The following is a 20,068-nucleotide window of genomic DNA, read 5'->3' as shown; positions in this document are numbered from 1 at the left end:
CTCTACTGGACAGATTACCCAGACTTAGCCTCCCTGTCCTCACCTGCACCACAGGGAGAGACACCAACTTGTGTCAAGGGTGGGGAGACAGGGCAGAGGGACCTCCTGAGATAATAGGTGCAAAGCACCCAGGCATGGCAGGAATGAATAACTCTTAGTTCCTCCTGCCCCAAGGACACCATGACATAGGGGAAGAGACTGGATCTCCAAGCATCAAAACCATGGAAGGTGATTGTCTAGTGATGGATGAAGATGTGTGATTCCTAGAAGTTCACAACCCCAACACTGGACTTTTTAGGGACCCAAGACCTATTTAAAGGATTTGATGTGAATTTAAAATGTTTCTCGACTATTTTCATTGTTATTTATTTTTTTAAAAAGATTTTATTTATTTATTTGACAGAGAGAGAGACAGCCAGCGAGAGAGGGAACACAAGCAGGGGGAGTGGAGACGAAGAAGCAGGCTCCCAGTGGAGGAGCCCGACGTGGGGCTCCATCCCAGGACTCTGGGATCACGCTCTGAGCTAAAGGCAGATGCTTAACTTAACGACCAAGCCACCCAGGTGCCCCTTCATTGTTATTTTAAATAATATAGCTCCCTTGCACAGATCCTTTATTCCTGCATTCAGAGCCATTTCAAGGACAAGGCCACCAGGGTTTATCCAGCATTAGAAAATGTAAAGGACCTCAAAATCATAAACTACGCTTTCAAAAGCGTTTTACAAAGCAGCAGAAATCAAAGGAACTAGAGAGCCAAGGTCAAGGGCAGGGACCCCCATCTGCCCCAGGGCCCCTTTCTGAGCTCAGGGTCTACAGCCCCACTCACACTCCTGCCTCCACCCCTCTCCCAGTGGGAGGAAAGAATGGTCTCCCTCACCCCCAAGCAGGTGTTCCTGGCAATACCCTATTCCTAACCCTCTCATGAAGCCATCGCAAAGCGGACTCGGGCTTCCTACAATGAGAACTCCAGCTTTCAAATTCCCTTAATGTGGAAAGTGGGAGGTGGGGAGTAGGGAGTGGCAGTTAAAAGGGAGGGTCCTATGAAGACAATTTCTATTCTTGAGTGCTTGATTTGCCTCTGGGCCGGTTTTGTTTTGTTTTGTTTTGTTTTTTGGGGTTTTTTTTTTTTTTTTTTTTGGCCTGTCTTTTGTTTGTTTTCCCAGTTTGCTGGGATCTGAGTGTGTGTTTGGAAAAAAGCAGGCGATGGAAGGAAGAAGAGAAAGGATTTGTGTCATTGCTCACCCCACCAGATAAACACCCTGACCTCATGATTCAGTGACGCCAAGAGAAAACGGAATCACTCTAATTCAGGGCTGCGGAGCGGCTTCCCTTCGCCAAACCGTAACGGGGAGCAAGTCACTGGACGCATCTGGGCCCCTTCCTGCCTCTCAGACAGCCAGGTGGCCGCTGCGCTGCTATCCCTCCAGGTGGGAACGGATCACCAACAACGCAGAGCCCTCAGAATGTCTCGCCCTCCTCACAAGAAGCGGGCCAAAAGCCTGACTCAATGTCCCACCCAGGCTTCACCCTCTCGCAGCCTGTCCACGACAGTCACGTCCTCACCAAGGGCTGTGGCCGCCCCTCGGCTCCCCCCAGACAGAGGTGGACAGCTTGGAGGCGAAAAGGCAGCAAACGGGAGACCCCCTCATCCACTCTCACCGCCTCACCGACCTAACCAGAGGCGGGGAAGCACACACACGGTCCAGCCCAAGGTCAGAAGCTTTGCCCTACATATTGCATGGTGCACCGGGTGTTATACACAACTAATGAATCATCGAGCCTTACATCAAAAACCGGGGATGTACTGTATGGTGACTAACATAATATAATAAAAAATCATTATTAATAAAAAAAAAAAAAAAAGAAGCTTTGCCCTGCCTCCACTAGCACCTCGGCCCTGGAACACACGCAACCCCATGCTTGGGGCTGGGAACAAAGCCCAGAGTTTCCCTCCAACGGGAGTAGCGCAGGCCTGCCCGAAAGGGTGGGGACCGCCTGGAAGGCGGGGGAGGGAAACAGGAGGAAAAGCAAAGGGTTGGTTCATAAACCCGGGTTGTTTCGGGTCAAGCCCCAGGCAGGTCTTCTTTCCATAAGGTCACGACCGTTCTCCTCCTCCATAGCCTGACTTCTAAGGGCTTTGAGAAGGTCCCTAGAAGGAAAAGTGTAACTCCTTCCCTGCACTTGGTTTTCTAGAAGCCCTCTCTTCATCTCACTGCCCTGAGACCACACAGCCTGGCCTCTGGGCCTCGCCCATGATGTACACGTCCCCCTCCTCCCTGCTCCGCTCCCTGGGCTTCTTGGCACCCAGGACCCTGCCTCTCTCCTGGCTTGTGCTCCTGAATCCATATGTTTGTTGGGTCTGCTCCCCCAGTCTGTCTCCCAACCTGTCTCACTCCCCAGTCCCGTCCACCAGGAACACCTGCCTGGCCCGGCTGGTTCTGCAGAGTCCGGAGCACAAGAAGGAACCCCATAGGCCACTGAGCCAGCATGGGCCACCATCATGCCCCTGGTTCTCTTCCATGACATTTCCCTGCTGCTATTATTCCCTCGAAACCTGAAGAAGGTCAAGGGGGGTGATTAAGACAAAGAGGAAAAAAGCAAGCCAGGTCCTCGTGCATCGTGCCCCAGGGAGGTCCTCGAGCAGCAGGCCGAGCTTCTCAGCGGCCTGCGGGCTCAGCCCGGCATTTATGCAGAGCCTGGCCCAGCAGCCGTGTCAACGCGGGACCGGAGAATTGCATCAGGGAAGACGGATGTGCCCCTGTGAGCAGGATGGAAGTCAGCAAGTCGCTTCGTCCAGCTTTAAATCTCCGAGGTGTGACATCTTGGCGGACGTGGAGATCTCCTTTATTTTCTTTTTGATAGCAGCTCTGGACATATTGCAGCCCACTCGCTGTATATATCCAGGCCCTGACAGCCCTGCAGACGGCCCGTCCCCACACAATGGGGGCATTCTCCGCGGCAGCCGCACCTGAGGCTGGGACAGAGCTGCCATTCAGGCCCCGGCAGGAAGGCCCTTCCACCACGACCAGGAAAAGGGCCCGCTTGTCTGCCCCAAAGGTTCGGGAAGAAGCAAGGATCCCGCCGTCACCCCTGTGCTGCCCCAGGCGGGAGGTCGCTGAGACGAAGGGTCAGTTCAGACCCCGGCACCGGCTTTGTCAAAGGCTGGACAGAGTCCTCGTCGTCTCGTCCCCCGATGGTCACTGCTGAAGAAGAGACGGAGGGTGAGATGTTGAGTCCTGCGCCCCACACACGAAGCCAAGCCAGGGACTGGCTCCCCAACACAACAGGGTTGTCCATCCGATGGCTCGGCAGGCCTTCCACGGCCCTCAAGGTATGTGGACGTGCCCTTCCCGACCCCGCACCTTGAACTGTGGTCTTTCTTCCTCCTCTTTCCCCCCTCCCCGCCTGGATCCAGACTCGTGCTTTCCACCCAGGGGAAGTTCTTCCCCCACCCTCACTGCTGTGGAAACCTCTTTGCTTGTTTTAAGATTTTATTTATTTATTTGACAGAGAGAGCGCGCACACAAGCAGGGGGAGCAGCAGGAGAGGGAGAAGCAGGCTCCCCGCGGAGCAAGGAGCCTGATGTGGGACTCGATTCCAGGACCCCAGGATCATGACCTGAGCTTAAGGCAGACGCTTACCTACCGAGCCCCCCAGGCGCCCCCTGTGGGAACCTCTTATTCTCTTGCCTGAGCTGTAACCTCTGCCCTTTTGTGCAAGAAGAAATTCCCACTTCCAAGCTGAGCCTCCCAGACCCGCAGTCCCAGCTCACTGACCACTCCCCGCCCCCACGGTGTAAGTCCCTCTCCTAATGCGCTATTTTTTGCCAGTACTAGTTTAACTGCGCCCTCCCTTGGCAGGTTTATTCTCGTTCATCTTTAGTGCCTTCATCATCTTCATCTGGGCAAACTCTCCTTTCACAGAATGTGGGGGCACATGTCACAGCCTGTGCAATTTCAGCAGGTGGGAAAGGAGAGCAGCTTGGCAAAAGAATGACTTGAAATGGGAGAATCCTTATAAAAGCCGTGGGCCTCGGCGGATCCCTGTGCACTCTGGGCCCAAGGGCAGCTGCCTCTTCTCCACAGTGACCCCTAGGTTTGCGGACCTGGCCACCTCTCAACCACTGCTCGTGGTGGAGAGAGATTCCTACAAGGTGCAAGATCCTGATAGTATCCGTGGGGAAGACAAAACAAGCCAAAGCTGGACCTGACTGACCCCTAACTAAGTCCTTTACTGTTTCCATCGACCTCCTTCTGCCTCCTTGGTTAGAAAGGCGAGAGGCGTTATTAAGAGTGACCAGGTTAAAAAAAAATATATATATATATATATATATATAAAATCTGGAGTGACACGGCCTAGGGTTCAAATCTCAGCTCCACCGTTCGCCAGCTGTGTCACTGTGAGCAAGCTCCTTGGCCTTGCTAAACCTCGGTTTCTTCATCTGTAAAATGGAAATGAAAACACGCAGCTTAGGAGGCTAGTAGATGACGTAAGTAAGACAATGTGAACTCTCTGGCACGTTTCCTGAGAAGGAAAAGGCTCAGGAAATGCTACTCCCTTCACTTTAATCCAGGTTCCCCAAGTGTAGGTGTTACACATGTAAAATGGGTTTCATACTCAAATAAGTTTGTGAAGTGCTTGGTGAAACAAATGAACACCCTTTTCTTCTCTGCAGGACTTGTCAGAGCCTTTAACCTGCCAACATGAGCTGTGAATTTCCAAGAGGCGCTGTAGTCTTCAGGCTTCCCGGGCCCTTGTGACCACAAAACCCTCTTCCTAGAACATCACTATAGGACAGTGCTCCTTGACTTGTTATTTAGGAAATGATACTTAAAATTAAAAAATATATAGCAATTACCATGTCAAACGGCACAGATGACCCCTTCTTCTGGAATCCGTAAATGGCCACTGTTTCCCTTCAGGGAAGCCATCACCAAAGAAGAGAATCCAAACTAGGCTTTCTCCCCCCAGACTGCTGCATAAAAGGACTGTTCGTTCCAACCCTAACTTTTTCCTAGACGCAGTGCCCACTGCCTCAGCCTTCACTACTCACGTCTCTGCTGAGGCTCCCTGGCACTTACATCTCAGGAGGGAATTGGGGCCAAAAGTTAAAGGAGAGGGGTGAATGGTTAAGCATTGTTTTAGGTCTTTGTCTCATTTTATGCCTTACATACCAATTTTTTCTTAATAGAGATTTTTGAGCCCATTAGTAGCTGCAGAGAAACATTCAGCCACTTCTCAACGTCGCACACCGCGGTAGAGGAAGCAGGCTAAGGGCTCCCGGGGCCAGTTGGCAGAGTTAGAGACAGCCACTCAGAGAAGTTCAGCCGGACAGCAACCCACCCTGGGAAGAGGGCACGGCCTCCCCAGGGCCATCGTGGGGCCCAAAACGCGTATTCTGAGATCATAGTCACTTCCACGCATCAGCGATAGACCCTGGCATGTTGTGGAACCAGCCGGTACTGCTCGGAGACAGGGAATTAACATGCACGCTGGGTCTTTCCAAACTATCCATCAGGTATGGAGAGCCACTCTAGACACTTCGGTCCAACAAAGCTCTGCCTAGGGACATGCCTAATAGCTTTACACTCGAGTTTGTGGATTAGACTCAAGGACAGTTTATCCCGTCATGCCGATGAGAATGTCAGCCGGCTCACCTTCACTGCTGTCCCCTGCATCCAGCGGCACACTTAATCCCAAGTCAAATGCGAAGTACAGTCGTATCAGCTGGGGAGAGGTCGATGAATTGGAGAGAAGAGCTTTAAAAATAAGGATTCATGTTACCAAGTTTCAATCTCAAAATCCTCATCTCCGCACACTCCGCCCCGACCCCGGCTGCCTGGAGCTGCGCTCCTCCACGCTCAGTAACAGCCCCATGTGCGGGGCAGGGCCTGGCCCCAGGGGAGCACTCACTCATCTCTGCAGAATCAAGACCCACCCGTGGAGCGCTTAGGCTGAGAAGCCCCGGGTGCAGACGTCATCTTCACGCTAGCTTGGCGAAACAGACAAGTCTTCCCATTTAACAGATGATAACATCGAGACTCACAGAGGTTCAAAACGTACCCAAGGAGGCTCTCCCAGCATCTAAACCACAGGCAGGGCTGGCAATGGTGGAGGAAATGGACTGCCAACCTCCCTACATGCGAAACACAGGGCGTCCAGCTCTCTCGCTGTCGGGCTGCCGTTTCAGAGTCTGAATATCGTTGAAAATGGGAAATGTCGTACTGGCTCCTGTTGAAACCTCCCAACAATAATTCCTCTCCTGCATCTAGGCCCCCTCTTTGCCAGGCATGAGTCTACCTAATTGGTGTACGTTACCTACCTCGTCCTCATGACAACCCAGCTGACAAGGCCTAGTCTTGTCCCCCATTTTATAGAGGAGGAAACTAAGGTCCATCAAGGTCAAATGCCTTTTCAAAAGTTTAAGAGCCAGAATTCAAATCCAGACAAGAGAGGCTGGCTGCAGAGCCCACACATACTCTAAGCCGTCAGTTTTCACCACCTGCCCTGCTGGGCTTTCCCGGCTGGTGGACTTTCTCCCCTATTAGACTGATAGTTCCTCCAGCGTAGTAACCAAATTCCATTCATCTTGTATATATGTCTGTGTGTGTATAAACACACACACACACACACACATACACCCTAAGCACCATACATGGCACGTAATCAGTACTTAATAAATTTTTAATTTCTTTCACCAATTAACCCCACTCATTTTTCTCTTGTTACGTTCCCCTCTTATCGGTGAGAAGGCATGTATTATTTTGGCCCCGTTTTATAGGCAAGAGGTTACCTCATCTCTGCAAAGAGCTTCCAGAACTCATCAAAAAATAAAAAGCAAGCTCGCTTGGAACAAAATGCCAGAAGCTGTATCTGAGAAGGTCTTCTGAACCCTACATTCAAACCCTCAGGAGGAAGTTTAGGGAAAAAATTGGGAGAATCGATGTGAGACCATCTCCCCAGTGATCACCTACAAACTGTCTGCTGAAAACCAAAGTCTAGGGAGATTCTCTCCTGTGAGGGTTTTGTTTGTTTGTTTTGTTTTTGTTTTTTAAAAGATTTTATTTATTTGACAGAGAGAGAGACGGCCAGTGAGAGAGGGAACACAAGCAGGGGGAGTGGGAGAGGAAGAAGCAGGCTCCCAGAGGAGGAGGGAGCCCGATGTGGGGCTCGATCCTAGGACCCTGGGATCATGAGCTGAGCCGAAGGCAGACGCTTAATGAACGACTGAGCCACCCAGGTGCCCCTCCTGTGAGGTTTTGACAAGAACTTGTTTCAATCCTGATGCCACTAGAACCACCTGGGAAACAATAAAAATACACGATGCCCAGGCCCCACCCCTGACACTGATCCTGTCTGTCCAGGGAGAGCTCCAGCTCATCAGCGTCTTTTCAAAGCCCCCAGGTGGTTCTGACACGTAGCCAGAGCTGAGCCCCGATAGACTGCATTCAGAGCAGGAAGGATGTGTCAGTAGAGAGACTGAAAGAACATTCCCCAACCACAGCCCAAAGGACCAAGCCTCACCTTGGGATGGGCTGTTGTGTTCTTATCAAGGCTCTAACGGCACCTTCACAGACAGAAAGTGTATCGGTGGGTGGCTGATGTCTGGGCCCTGAGAAAGCGGAGAGGTAAATCCACACCAGAGAGAAGGCATTCACACGTAAAGACCCCCAGAAAATTACCAGTTCACCAGCTATGAGGTCATTCTGGCAGTCACCAGCCGCCACATGCAAAGGGCTTCCGCTCCCAGCCCCTCTCTGGAGCACCTGGGAACAGCCCACCATGGGAACCCCAGGGCATACTCACAAGACAGCAACAATGTCTGCATCGCCCATCACTGGACACTCAGTGCCTCCCTGGCACGTTGTAGGCTCTCAATGAACATTTGTCATTTGAGTAAAGACACTGGAAAGTCTATGGGCAAAGATGGTCGACCAGTTCTCTACCAATAGGAGCAAGCATTTTATCAGGGCAACCAAGAGCTGAGCTCTGCAATTCATTCATGTGGACCGGGATTGTATAACATAGTTTTATGCGCAACCCAACCCAAGCTTCAGAGGAACCCTAAAAAGCAGAAACCGGTATTATTTTGAATTTTACACATGAGGAGACTTCAGTTCATAAAGCAACTCGGCCAAGATCAAATGGCGAGTAAGTGATAAGGCCGCTTGATCCAGAGTCTGTGTGCCTCCCACTTCACTGCCCCCGGATTCGCTGGGTGAGAGACTAACAGCCGCAGGGAGACTTGGGAGAAACAGAGCACAGTCATCCACAGGTGAGACCCTCTCCCCCGCAGGTGTGGGGAGTTGCAGGCAACAACCTGCCCTGTCGTGATTTGAGGGAGGACTTGTAAATCCTACCAGTCCTCCTAGATTTGGGAGACCAAGGTAGGGTCATTGAGGTCATCCCGTTGATTCCCCCTCTCTAGGGAACCCCCAGAGCCATTCCGGGGATGTGGGAACCAAGCTCTAGCAAGGCTCTGGGGAGAAGGGTCCCCACCTTGCTCGAGTCAGCCACCTCTCCACCAGAGGAATCCACACCGCTGAGACGGCTTGACTTTGGGTCCCTGGAACACACCCTGTGAACTCCGCTTGGAATGGGCCCCTTCTGGCTCCACCGAAATCTTCAGCAAATTTCAAGAACAAACTCATTTCCCACTTTCTTCATGAACTTCCACTGACCACCCAGGTATCTCTCCCTCAAGTGAACATTTCATCTCTTCTTACTGGACATTTGTGATACTTGATATTACTCATTAACTTCTGTCTGTGTAAGCCTGCCTCCCACCCTGTGCTGTAATTCCCCGAGGGCAGGAACCGTGGCCCACATGTCCTTGCATTGCTCAAGGTTACCTAGGACAGTACTTCCTGCAGAAAAGATACTGAAATAAATATGTGTTGATTAAGGCATAAACTTCAATAGTACAACGCACTGGAAAAAACTCAGATCTGAGTTTTAAACCCAAGTGCATTTGCAAACTGCCTACTTAGAAACAAGGTCATCCTCGGAGACATCACGAAATCAGGGCTAATTGCAGTGATACTATGTACATACATAAATCAGTGTATATAAAGCACCTAATAAGTACCTGGAACATAGTGTGCCCTCGATAAATGTTGGTTCCCAAAGCACCCCACCTGAAGTGATGACACTGAATGTGCCCGCAGTCAGGGCCCAGGCAAAGCTGGCTAATGTACTTTACCTTACAAAGCCCAGAGATCCTGGTCCAGGAGGCTCGACTCTTGGACGAAGTATGAAAGACAAGGTGATCTTTGACTCTAAAGGGGCCTGAAATGAGGTTTGGGAGATAGCGAGATGCTAACCAATTGGAAATGAGGATTATCTCAAGAACCATTTCCAACCCAAAGGTTTGACCTCAGAAGGATGCTGGGGACTGTCTACCACTTTGTCACTGCTGGACAGTGAGTGTTCAACCCCGAGGCATCACTGGCCCAGACAGCCCTGGTTTAATATCCCAGGGTTAGTGGTCGGGCCTCGACCAGCAGGCTCACGTGCCCCATACATGTTGGCGAATTTCTTAACTGGCCATGAGGAGAGCCACCCTGCAGGACACCCGGTTGAGTCCGTGGCTGTTTATAACACAATGAATGTGTGCAACTTGGGATAAAAACAAAGCTCTGCATCTATGGGAAGGAAGATATGTGTGTGTGTGTGTGTGTGTGTGTGTCCTCTGAAGTACTGTTAATGATTGAACAAGAACTCACGGCATATTCTTGCCCAAGCAGCTGCGAGACACTTTATAATCCGAGGAAATAGGCAGAAACTCAGCTACTCATAGAGGGCAGTCGAGTTTCGTGCCCAGCTGCCTTCTCCGATGGACCGGAGTTCGCCTCCAGTCTCTCCTGTCCACCGTGACCTGCCGGCATCTCCTTGGATGTACCCTGCGTGTGATGACACGCGCCCTGCAGGTGCTTGCATGCACACTGAACTCAGGGGATATGTATTCCTAAAGTGCCCGTATGCTATGTCCGCTGCTCCGACCATGACAGCTACGGTTCCATTATTAGAGGTCAAGAAACCCAAGAACGGGAGGATAAACTAACAATTTACTAAGCATGGGTAGGGACCAAGGCTGGGCAGCCACAAGCAAAAAAAAAAAAAAAGAGCTGAGAGTGTTGAAAAGGGCATTTGCCCATGTCCATTCGAGGTCCCTCCAACTTCCTCCAACGACGCGTGGGGCTGTCTGGCCACTTCATTTGCAAGTCTTCCCAGTTTCCGACTGCTGTGAGCACAATTGGAGCAGTTCTTGCAAGCTTCCCTCCCGTTTTATCCACCTTTTACAGATTACCTTTTCACCAAGGCTTGAGTGAAATGACATTTCCAAGGTCAAAGAGCTAGTTGGTGGTGGAGCTGGAATGCAGGACTATTGGGCCCAAAAGCACCCTCTCAGTCTTGTTGCTCCGACCCTTCTTAAAGCTCGGCCAACCTGAGACTCCGCGGGGACGGCTACGAGAGTGTGGACGGGTCAAGCTGATTGTGAACTTGCGCCGGATCCAGTGAGTCCAATTCACCCCACAGTGGAGTTAGACGGGCCCAGGAGACCATTCTGGGGCCCCTGAGCAGGTGGATGGCCCGTCACCATGACAACCCTCAGCTCCTCCCCCTTCTCACTGCCATCCGCAGCCTCCTGAGAGCTTCAGTCGGCTTACCTTCTAACAAAGGTAACGAACGTGATCCCCGTCCCAACTGGTGAACGCGAAAGCCGGAAAGGTGCAACTTAAGTGTGCGGCCAGCCCTCTCCTCATTGGGGAAGAGCCAACCAGACAATGAAAAGGGTCTCCACGTGACAACTGCGCATTTACACAACAGTCATTAGGAAGGAACATCGGCGCCAGATCCCAGACCTATGGCTGAGTCCAGCTGGTTCTCATTCCCTTCTGAGACCAGGCCTGCGGCGTGGTTTCATTTAATTGTGTATTTTTATCGTTTGATATCTGTAGCCAGATGCCTGTAGGCAATCAATGCCCTTCTCCATCAGTTCAAGCAAGAAAATGTACCTGCCGTGGCAGTATTTGCTTCACTGGGCTGCTGACTTATTTTAAGAACTAAATCTTTCCTGTTACTATATTTTTCACTCTGGGGTGTACGCGCTCCAACACCGACATTAATAACATGTGTCCAGGGCAGAGCTCTCCTCTGCCGTGAGAACGTAGCGCCACCTAGTGCCCGCGCGCCCCACTGCAGCCAAAGTCAATCACCGCGATAACCTTGACAGTTTTGTGCTCTTCGGGAGAATTTTTACACGCGTTCTTCCCTCCCCACATAACAGAGCTTGCCTGGCAGTGTTCTACTTATCTTCTTTTTAAGATAAATAAATTAAGACACAAGGCTCCGGCGAGAAAGCTGAGTAAGTTTTCCACTTGCTAACTCGGTGTCGTACTTTCCAAGTTTGGTGGCTGTCATTTATAAATGATGAGCTCATGAGAGAGAAGACCTCATGCAAGTCCCAGGTGCCCAGAGCACAACCGTGGAGAAAGACAGCCCTCCCGTGGGACCCGATGCAATCGTCTTGGCGTTATTTAAGCCTTTCATACCAGCCTCCCCAAGCTCTAGGTGCACGATTATCCTCACAGCACCTCTCGGGGGTCTAAACACCAGTGTTATTACTACCTGCAGGTTACCACAGGGACTCACATGCCAAGAGGTAGAAAGTCCATCCTCCCTGGGGACTGAAAGTAGAGATGGAGCGGCTCACTGTCCCCTAAACTCCCCCTGAGACTCCACGGGGAGGGCTATAAGAGTGTGGATAGGTCAAGATGATTGCAAACTTTCATCGGATGCAGTGAGTCCGAAGCCCCCCACAGTGGAGTTACACTGCCCCAAGGAGATGACTCTGCCCCCCCAGCAGGTGGATGGCCCGTCACCATGGCAACACTCAGATTATGTCTCCGCCTTCTCACTTACATCCACCTCCTCCTCGTCCCTCCGCCTCCTCATTAGTGCAAGAACCAAGAATTGTCATCCTAATACCACCCAATAGCTCTGGCCTTCAAAACCCCAACTCTTTTCAGATACCTAGAGCAGGGATTTTTATCCTTGGCACCACTAGATTAGATAACTCTTGGGGGGGGGGGGGGTCCTGCACACCGGAAATGTTTAGTAGCATCTCTGACCAATACCCACTAAATGCCAGTAGCATCCCTCTCCCTACCCATTATGATAATCAACATATCTCTAGACATTGCCAAGTGCTCCCTGGGGGTGCAAAATCACCCTGCTTGAGGGCCACTATTCTAGAAGGCAAGTACACCAGAATATAACAATAATACTAATAACAACAACTCCTATGACTGCTACCGCTTAAAAGGCACATAGTGTATGTGCTAAGAGCCTATGACAATATTCTATTTAATCTCTGCAATGAAAAAACCAATCTCTGTTGCCTTCTCTAAGGAAATATTTTCATTGCAGATAAAGAAACTGAAGCTCAGAGAGGTTAAGTAACATGGCCAAGGTCACACAGCTGGTAGCAGAAGAGTTACCATTTAAAACGAGGCTTTTGTGACGCCGAAACCTGACACCATCTCCAGATCCTGGGACCATAGATCACAGATGTTTCTGGAACAGTCTCAGTTCTCAACAGTCTTGTAGAGTATGCTGACACTGTTCGAATACTATGTCCGGATTTATATTTAAAGACCTAAGCATTGCAGCTAGTCTCTCTAGGAACACCAATCCTAAGTGTTAGTGCTGAGGAGATGTTGCTATGGGGTAATGGAGAGAGCCCTGAGTCCCAAGTCCAGACTCTGGGGCCAATAACTGACTGTAAGGTCTTCATTTGTGGTCAATTATTTAAGCTCTCAAAGTCCCTGTGTATTCATCTACAAGGTAAAAAGGATTGGTTCGATCAGGTTCTCAGCTGTGGCTGCACACTGAAGTCACGTGGGAAGCATGAAAAAGGAATGCCTAGGCCTCACCCCAAGCCAATTGAACCAGAATTTCTGGGGCTTTGTTTAAGCCCCAAGATAACTAATGTGCAGCCCAGAATTGAGACCCATGGGGCCGGATGAACTCGAAGACTCTCAAGTTCTGTGTTTCTGTCTTTGGGCCCCACTCGCCTTAGGCTGGACACCTTCTTTTCTCCCTTCCCACCAGGATCATAGGACAAGAGCTCTTTGCGTGAGTTTCCTGGGCTCGTAAGGCTGCCCTGCATGCCTTGAACAATTTCCTGAGAGGCCCTCAGTTCCCAACCGCCATCCAGTCCCTGAATTAACTATCTCCAGTATCATTCTCCCACCAAAGCTATGGACCCTACCCCACTGTCCTGTGGTTGTGGGGGTTGGAAACTCCTCCAAAGGCCTGCAGGGGGCAGGGAAAATGACAGAAGACAGCTGCGTCATCTGAAAGACTATCCTCTTCCTGGCCTTGTTGAGCGCTTGCCCTGTCGGACTTGAATAAGGTTAATTCTAATCTGCAGTCTTTCAAGAGGTGAGAGAATGTCCCCTTTCTGGACATGACTCACCGATTCCTATGTCAGCTCCCAAAGGAGAGTGATAACGTCTCACTCAGCAGGTGCCCGCGAGGAGCTTCGGCTACAGAACAGGGGCTTTGGGCCTTCTGAGCCCCATGCTCTTTACCCCCTCCTCTGCCTCCTGCCACCCAGCCTTCTGTGAAGGACCCTCTCACAACAGGGGGGGCTTCACACACTACCTCTAGGTACAACTAGTAATAAAAGCCATGTATATGGATGAAGTCCTCCCCCAGATGCCAAGTTCATCTATTTTCATCCAGTTTCATCTATTTTTCCCAAGTGCCTACATGAGAGGCTATTAGTGGTCACATTATTTTTATCATCACCATCCTCCTCACCATCATCATCACCCCATTTGACATGTGACGAAACCGAGCTGTCTATGTTCACTGTCCCCCGTCCCCGGCGGTGGTCGCTTTGAGAATGACGGTGGTCTTCCCCACTGGCCCATGAGCTCTGCAATGGTGCAGAGACCACCTCTGGGCTGGCCCACAGCGTCTCCCAAACTGGCCGGAGACGCACCGCAACTCCGACCCGGGCAGGCTGGCCCCTGTGAACCCTTCCCCTTGCCTCGGGGAGGGGAGGGCTGCAAAGACGGCTGAGAAGCAGCTTCTGGGAAGTGGGCCGACTCTCAGGAGTGTGGGCCCGTAAGGGACACAAAGAGAGTCTTCAGGGAGGAGAAAGGGGTCAGTGGGGACAAGAGCTGCCAAGATACCAAGGTTCATCCACGCAGGGGGGGGGGGGGGACGAAGACGGAGGGCAAGTGAAGTGAGTGGGCGGTGAGGAACGAGGGAACCCGTGCAGACAACTCACTGGAGTGGAGGGTTTTTATGTCCTTTTCTTTCATCTGATGCTTTCCGTGGGAGAGACTGGAGAGTGTTAAAAGCTGATGGGAAGGGTCCAGTGGAGAGGGAGAGGCTGGCCGTTCCAGCGATCAAGGGCACAGCCGGACGGCGGGGTTGCCGAGGAGGACAGAGGGGGGAGGAGGCTGGCTTTCTCCGGGGCCACGGACAGCCCCTCCGCCGCAACCGGAGGGAAGGCAAGAAAGCGGACGGGATCGCGCCCGAGTACCTGGAGGGTTGGCGCGGCCGCCCCACTGACGGTCCTACCGCCGCATCCACCCTGGGCAGCACGACCCCTTGGCCCCTCGGCACAGGTGAAGGACCCGAGCCTTGAGAGTACAAGCACTCCACTGCCGCCAGCAGGGGGCAGGGCTGGGCCGGGAACCGGGTCCCTCCGCCGCTCCGGCCCGAGCTCAGCCCAGGCACAGCCTGTCCCCTCCGCAGACACCGGGATCCGGTGTCCCCGCGTGTCCCCCGATTCGAACTGAGGTCTACCAGACCCCAAAGCCCAAGATCTTTCCCCTGCCCGCCGGCCCCCTGCGTTTGATCTGGAAGGGAAGAGACGCAAGTCTCGGGGGAGCCCACCAAACGGGACGTAGTCAGAGGTGTAAATTCGTTCTGCAAGCCAGGTATCAAGGTGGTGGGGCTAGGGGTGCATTTTCTCCATCCTTCTCTTCAGTCCTCATCCCTCCAGACTCCTCCCTCCAGAACAACCTAAACACACCGGTAGCCCCCCTCGTATTGCCAAGCTGTGGAGCGCCCTGACCCAATGTCATCTCTGCACGGCTGGTGCACATTCTCTCCGGACTCAAAACTGCAGTCCTTCCATGGAGTCCACCCAAAAGCCCAGCAATCGAATTAAAAACCTACCCAAGAGAAGGCTGTTTGGTGTGGGACAGGATCAACATCCAGGAGATGAATTTTGTTACCATGATTTTAATAAGTGAGTGCCTTCCATTGGGTCCACGTAAGTCTGGCAGGCATCCACTGTTGAGCTGCCCACCCACTTTCTGAGCTGTCTACCCTAAGGCTTTTCCATCTGGGATGGTGAGAAGGGTTGTGTGCCCTGAGTTATTGCGGAAGATGCCACAGCCCCTCCCCCCAAGGATCCCGGCAAATGGGAGGAGAGGGTCAGCTGGGACCAGAGCCCCTGACCCCAGCATCCCAGGTTCTAAAGCCCTCCTGTCTGTGCCCTAGGTTCCTGCTGGCCTCCCCATCCAACAGGGGGAAAGGGGGTGGAGGAGAGGGGGTGGAAGAGCTCAGACACCAGGGCCAGGGGGCCAGCTTCATGTAAATCTGTGTTGGGTTTATAAAGCAACATGAACAGCATCCTGCTTCCTGCCCTCTCTCCTTCTTTAGCTTTGTTCTTCCTGCTTTCTGGGTTTCTGCTGGCCACAGGGGTCCTATCCCCCACCCTCCACCTCTAGCTGGGTTGTGGGTGGGTGTAAGGAGGGACCAGATGAGAGGGAGGACTCTCCACCTCCTTCCCTCCTTCCCTGTCCTGATCCACCACCACCACCACCCCACCACCACCACCCCCCGGGGGTCCGCACTAAAGAGCCTACCTTTATCTTGGACAAATTCAGAAAGCCCCTTTGCCCTGTTTCGGGTGGTGGGTTGGTTGGCTAAGTTACATACATGTGTGCACTTCGTTTGTTTTGTCTTTTGTTTTGTTTTTTTACTTTCTTTGACCAACCTTCAGAGTAGGAAACAAAAACCATGGGAAGTCCCAAACGCCACGACGGCAATGTGCCTTCTGTGACCATTGTACTGCGCGACGTGGCAAGCCCCTTCCCCTCCTGGGCCAATGCTTCCCTGTCTCCAAAATGAACCGGGGCTAGATGAGCTTGGAAGTCCTTCCTGACCCTTGCACCCTCACACCCTCTGACCTTGAGTTTGATTTGGGGACAGAACATGGCCTCCTCCCAGGAGGAGAGGACACGGGACAGTGATTCCAAGGAGAGGGCGAGAGAGGGTGGAAGCGCTGTCCCTCCTACATCCTCCAGCCCCAGGGCTGCAGCAGACTCATCTGAAGAGAAAGAGGGCAGGAGTGAGCAAAGGAAACTGTCGTTTAAAAGCAAAAAGAACATAAGCCAAGGGATGCTGCTGAGACTTCTATTGTCCATCTCGTCCTCACCCTCCATCCAAACCGGACCCCAGGATGCCTTCCCTCTCTATCATGTTTGTTTCTGGCACTTCACAATTTCCCCTAGCACTTTCAAGTTCATTGTTGGGTTGAATCCCCCAGACTGCTCTGAGATAGAGACAAAATGATCACCTCCATTTCACAGGTGGTAAGTGCTAAGTGGGCTATAAAGCCCCGTCTGGAGGGGATAGGGAGAAGGAGGAGGGGACGCAAGATTCAACAGAAAACCCTCCCAGACTTTTTCTCCTGAGGCCGTGCTACACAAAAGCCGACTGAAGTCTATAAAGGGTGTTCGCCCTCCTTAGCTTTCCTTCACCTTGTCCTTTCATCTTTATAGCCTTTATCCTACAGATCACAAGTTAGAACTGAGAGGAGAGGCTCTGTTTTTCTATCACATCTCTCCTCCTGCTGGGAGGTGCTGGGGAGTCATCATTTGGCCTGGGGAAGGGGTGGGGGCAGCAAGTGAGAATCGCTGGTGAGGTCTGCTAACCAGAGGCAGACCGGGTCAAGGGAATGAAGGAGGCCTTGCTTCTGCCTTAACTGAATGCCCGGCTGCATTTGTTCCTGAGAAATTGTGTTCCCTCAAAATTCTTGGGTGCAAGCCCTAACCCCCAGTAGCTGAGGGTGTGACCAAAGTGAAGACAGAGTTGTCACAGAGGCAATCAAGTTAAAGCGAGGTGGGTGGGCCCTAATGCAATAGGACTGGTGTCCTTATAAAGAGGGGGGATTTGAAATGACATGCATGGAGGGAAGAGGATGTTAAGAAACACAGGGAGAAGCCGGCCATCTACAAGTGCCAAGGAGAGAGGCTGGGATGGGTCCTTCCCTCAGAGCCCTCCAAAGGAAACAACGCTGCCCATGTCTTGAATAGAACTGGTAGCCTCCAGAACCATGAGACAATGCAAAATGTGTTAACAAAACTCCAGCTTGGGTGGGGAGGCAGGGGAAGTGGAACTGAGATGAGAAACCTTCTCCCCAGGCACTTTCCCAATCTCTCCTGGCTTACGAAACAAACATAGATGTCAGTCATTCAGCATTTATTGAGCACCTACTATGTGCTACACACTATTCTGGGAATAAAAGAAAACCCTTAGGGCTCAAAGAGCTGACACTCTAACACAGAGAGACAGAAAAGAACGATAAAGCACATTATCTAGTAGGAAAGAAGATTCACCTAGTATGGGGTAAAAGGGACAGGATAAGGACGATGGTGCAGTTTCAAATAGAGGATCAAGAAGGGTTTTGACACTCCTAGGAGGGAAGGAAGAAAGGCCTGCAGACCACTGGGCTTCACGGCCTTCATTCTGTCCTTCCTGCCGGAATGGGTTACGCTGTCACTACAACTTCATTCTTTCCGTAAACAGTTCATTAAGCAAAAAAGAACGAGGCACAGTTTCATGATCCCAGTCATTAAAAGAGCAGAGACGGAGCTTTACTTATCCACCCTATCTCCAAAGTCTAGAGGGATTCGAGTATTCAATAAATACTGTTAAATCAATTAATTCATCCATAATCAATAGCATATTTAACTTATGAGAAGCAAAAACACCCCCCATAACTTCCCAGTAAGTAAGAAACTTAATACAATGTATCATATAAACAATGGCTCTGGAGGCTTTTTTCACATATAAAAGAACCACTCAGAATAGGATCAGAACATGATTTCATTTTTGCCTTTTCCCTTCCAGCCCTTGTCTGTATGCATAACTTACGCAGGTACGATTTAGTGTTTTGTAATCCTAAACATAGGACTTTGACATTGGGCGGAGGGGTGAGTAGTGCTTGTCATATTGTAGTCATTTTTCTCTAGCATTTCATAGTCTTTACGATTATCACTGATAATGGACGCATGAGGTCAGTTGTTTTCAAACTGCCAGCTAAAGCAATATTGCTTCCAATGTCCCTGAACTAGAGCAAACCAGGTAACGGGTAGGCTCCATAGCTCAGTGGTTAGAGCACTGGTCTTGTAAACCAGGGGTCGCGAGTTCGATCCTCGCTGGGGCCTCTTACTCGCTTATACTTTTTTTTAAGTCCTCCCCTTCACGGAATAGAAACTCGAAAATGGAACAGAGATTTCTGAAAACGTTACTTCTGGCAGGATTAAAAATTACTCCTCCTGAAATGCAAATGATGGGCGTCCTTCTAGTGAGTTAGAGGTGACCCGGAAGAGAAAATCCTGGACCGACACAAAGAGCAGGAAAAAGAAAGAAGAAAAGCCGTCCTCGGCGACCCAAGCGCTACCGGGACCTGCGACTCGGTCCCGGGCAAAGGAGACGCGAGGCGCCCTGGCTCGTTTTCAACCCCCTGCAAGTCTAGCCCCAGCCCCGCGTTTGGAGAAGCTGGGGGGCGTCCGCGGCGGGTTCCCAGGGCAGCGGGAGGGGCGGGCCTGGGGCGCTGCCGGGGGGCGGGGCCGGCGCTGCGCCTGCAGTGACGCCGCGCGGCCGGCGGGCGGCGCTCCTGCGCCGGCTCCCACTCGCCTCCCGGGAGGCCGGCGAGCGCGCGTCCCGCCGCCCGCCCAACCCGGCTCGAGCGCGGCCAGCGTGGCCGGGCCGGAAGTGCGCGCGGTGGCCGCCACGTGGCAGCCGCGCCCCCGCGCCCAGCCCTGCTCGGAGGGCCTGCCCCTGCAGAGGGAGGAGGAGCGGCTCCCTACAGTAAACAGCCCTGGGCTGCTGGAGAGCCGTTGTGTGCCGCCGCTCTCGTTTCTCCGCGGTTTCCCTGAATTCCGGAACGCCGCGGGACTGCAGCCGCCAGAGTCTTTTCAGAATAGGCGGATTCTCCCCACCCTGGATTTCTTTTCCCTTATTTCAGGGCAGGGCCTGATAACGGACTGTCTGCAAAGTAGCCGCTAGCCTCCGCGGCCACTGAGGGTCTGAAATGGGGCTAATCAGGATTGGGCTGTCTGCAAGAGTACGATACACATCGGATCTAGAAAACAGTACCAAAAGGAGAACGTAAACTCTCCCCCGTTGGTAGCTTTTCCTTGATCACGTGCTGAAATAATATTGTAGATATATTGGATTAAATAAAATATGTAATTACATTAATCTTACCTATTTTTTTAATGTGGCTACTGGAAAACTTTACATTACATCCACGGCTCCCCTTTGCAGCGCTCCTAGTTCTGTTGGACCGGGCGGCTTTAGAGAGCCGGAGTCCCGTGACCTTGAGTTCACGTTAATTCTTAACCTGGCTCACACCAGGTAAACCGGTGGGCACAGTCTCCTTCGTGTGTGGGTTTCCCAGAGCCAGTACTGTGTTTGGCAAGCATTAAGTATGGCATCGGTTGAAGTGAAATTAAATATCTTCCCAACATAATCTTAAACGCCACAGGAGCAAGGGAATGTTTATTTTCTTTCTTTCTTTCCTTAATTCTTATTTGAGTACAGTTGACAGTGTCGCCTTCGGGTGTACAACACAGTGATTCAACTTCTCTGTGTGGGACTCGGCGCAAATGTAGATGTCCGCACACAACACTGTTACGGTATCATTGGCTAGATTCCTCATGCTGTGTCTTTTACTCCCAATTTAATCAGTAACTAGAAACAGTACCTCCCACTCAGCTTCAGCCATTTTGCCCATGCCCCCCTC

General features: G+C 51.6%; 1 long non-coding RNA gene and 1 other non-coding gene across 2 annotated transcripts; one reads left to right on the top strand and one right to left on the bottom strand.

Annotated features, from left to right (window-relative positions):
• Positions 1–1,850: 1,850 nt before the first annotated feature.
• On the bottom strand, positions 1,851–9,637 carry LOC123800165 (uncharacterized). Its single transcript, XR_006781847.2, has 3 exons — positions 7,525–9,637; positions 5,658–5,759; positions 1,851–3,203 (listed from the first exon to the last, which is right to left on the bottom strand). It is a non-coding gene; the product is annotated as an uncharacterized LOC123800165 (long non-coding RNA).
• Positions 9,638–18,412: 8,775 nt separating this feature from the next.
• Positions 18,413–18,485, top strand: TRNAT-UGU (transfer RNA threonine (anticodon UGU)). The gene has a single exon. It is a non-coding gene; the product is annotated as a tRNA-Thr (tRNA).
• The last annotated feature ends 1,583 nt before the right edge of the window (positions 18,486–20,068 follow it).

This window comes from Ursus americanus, chromosome 2, assembly GCF_024610735.1.
Source record: "Ursus americanus isolate L20-20 chromosome 2, mUrsAme1.1.p, whole genome shotgun sequence".
Taxonomy (NCBI): Eukaryota; Metazoa; Chordata; class Mammalia; order Carnivora; family Ursidae; genus Ursus; species Ursus americanus.
Note: the sequence above shows the minus strand (reverse complement) of the source record. Positions and strands in the feature narration are given on the sequence as shown.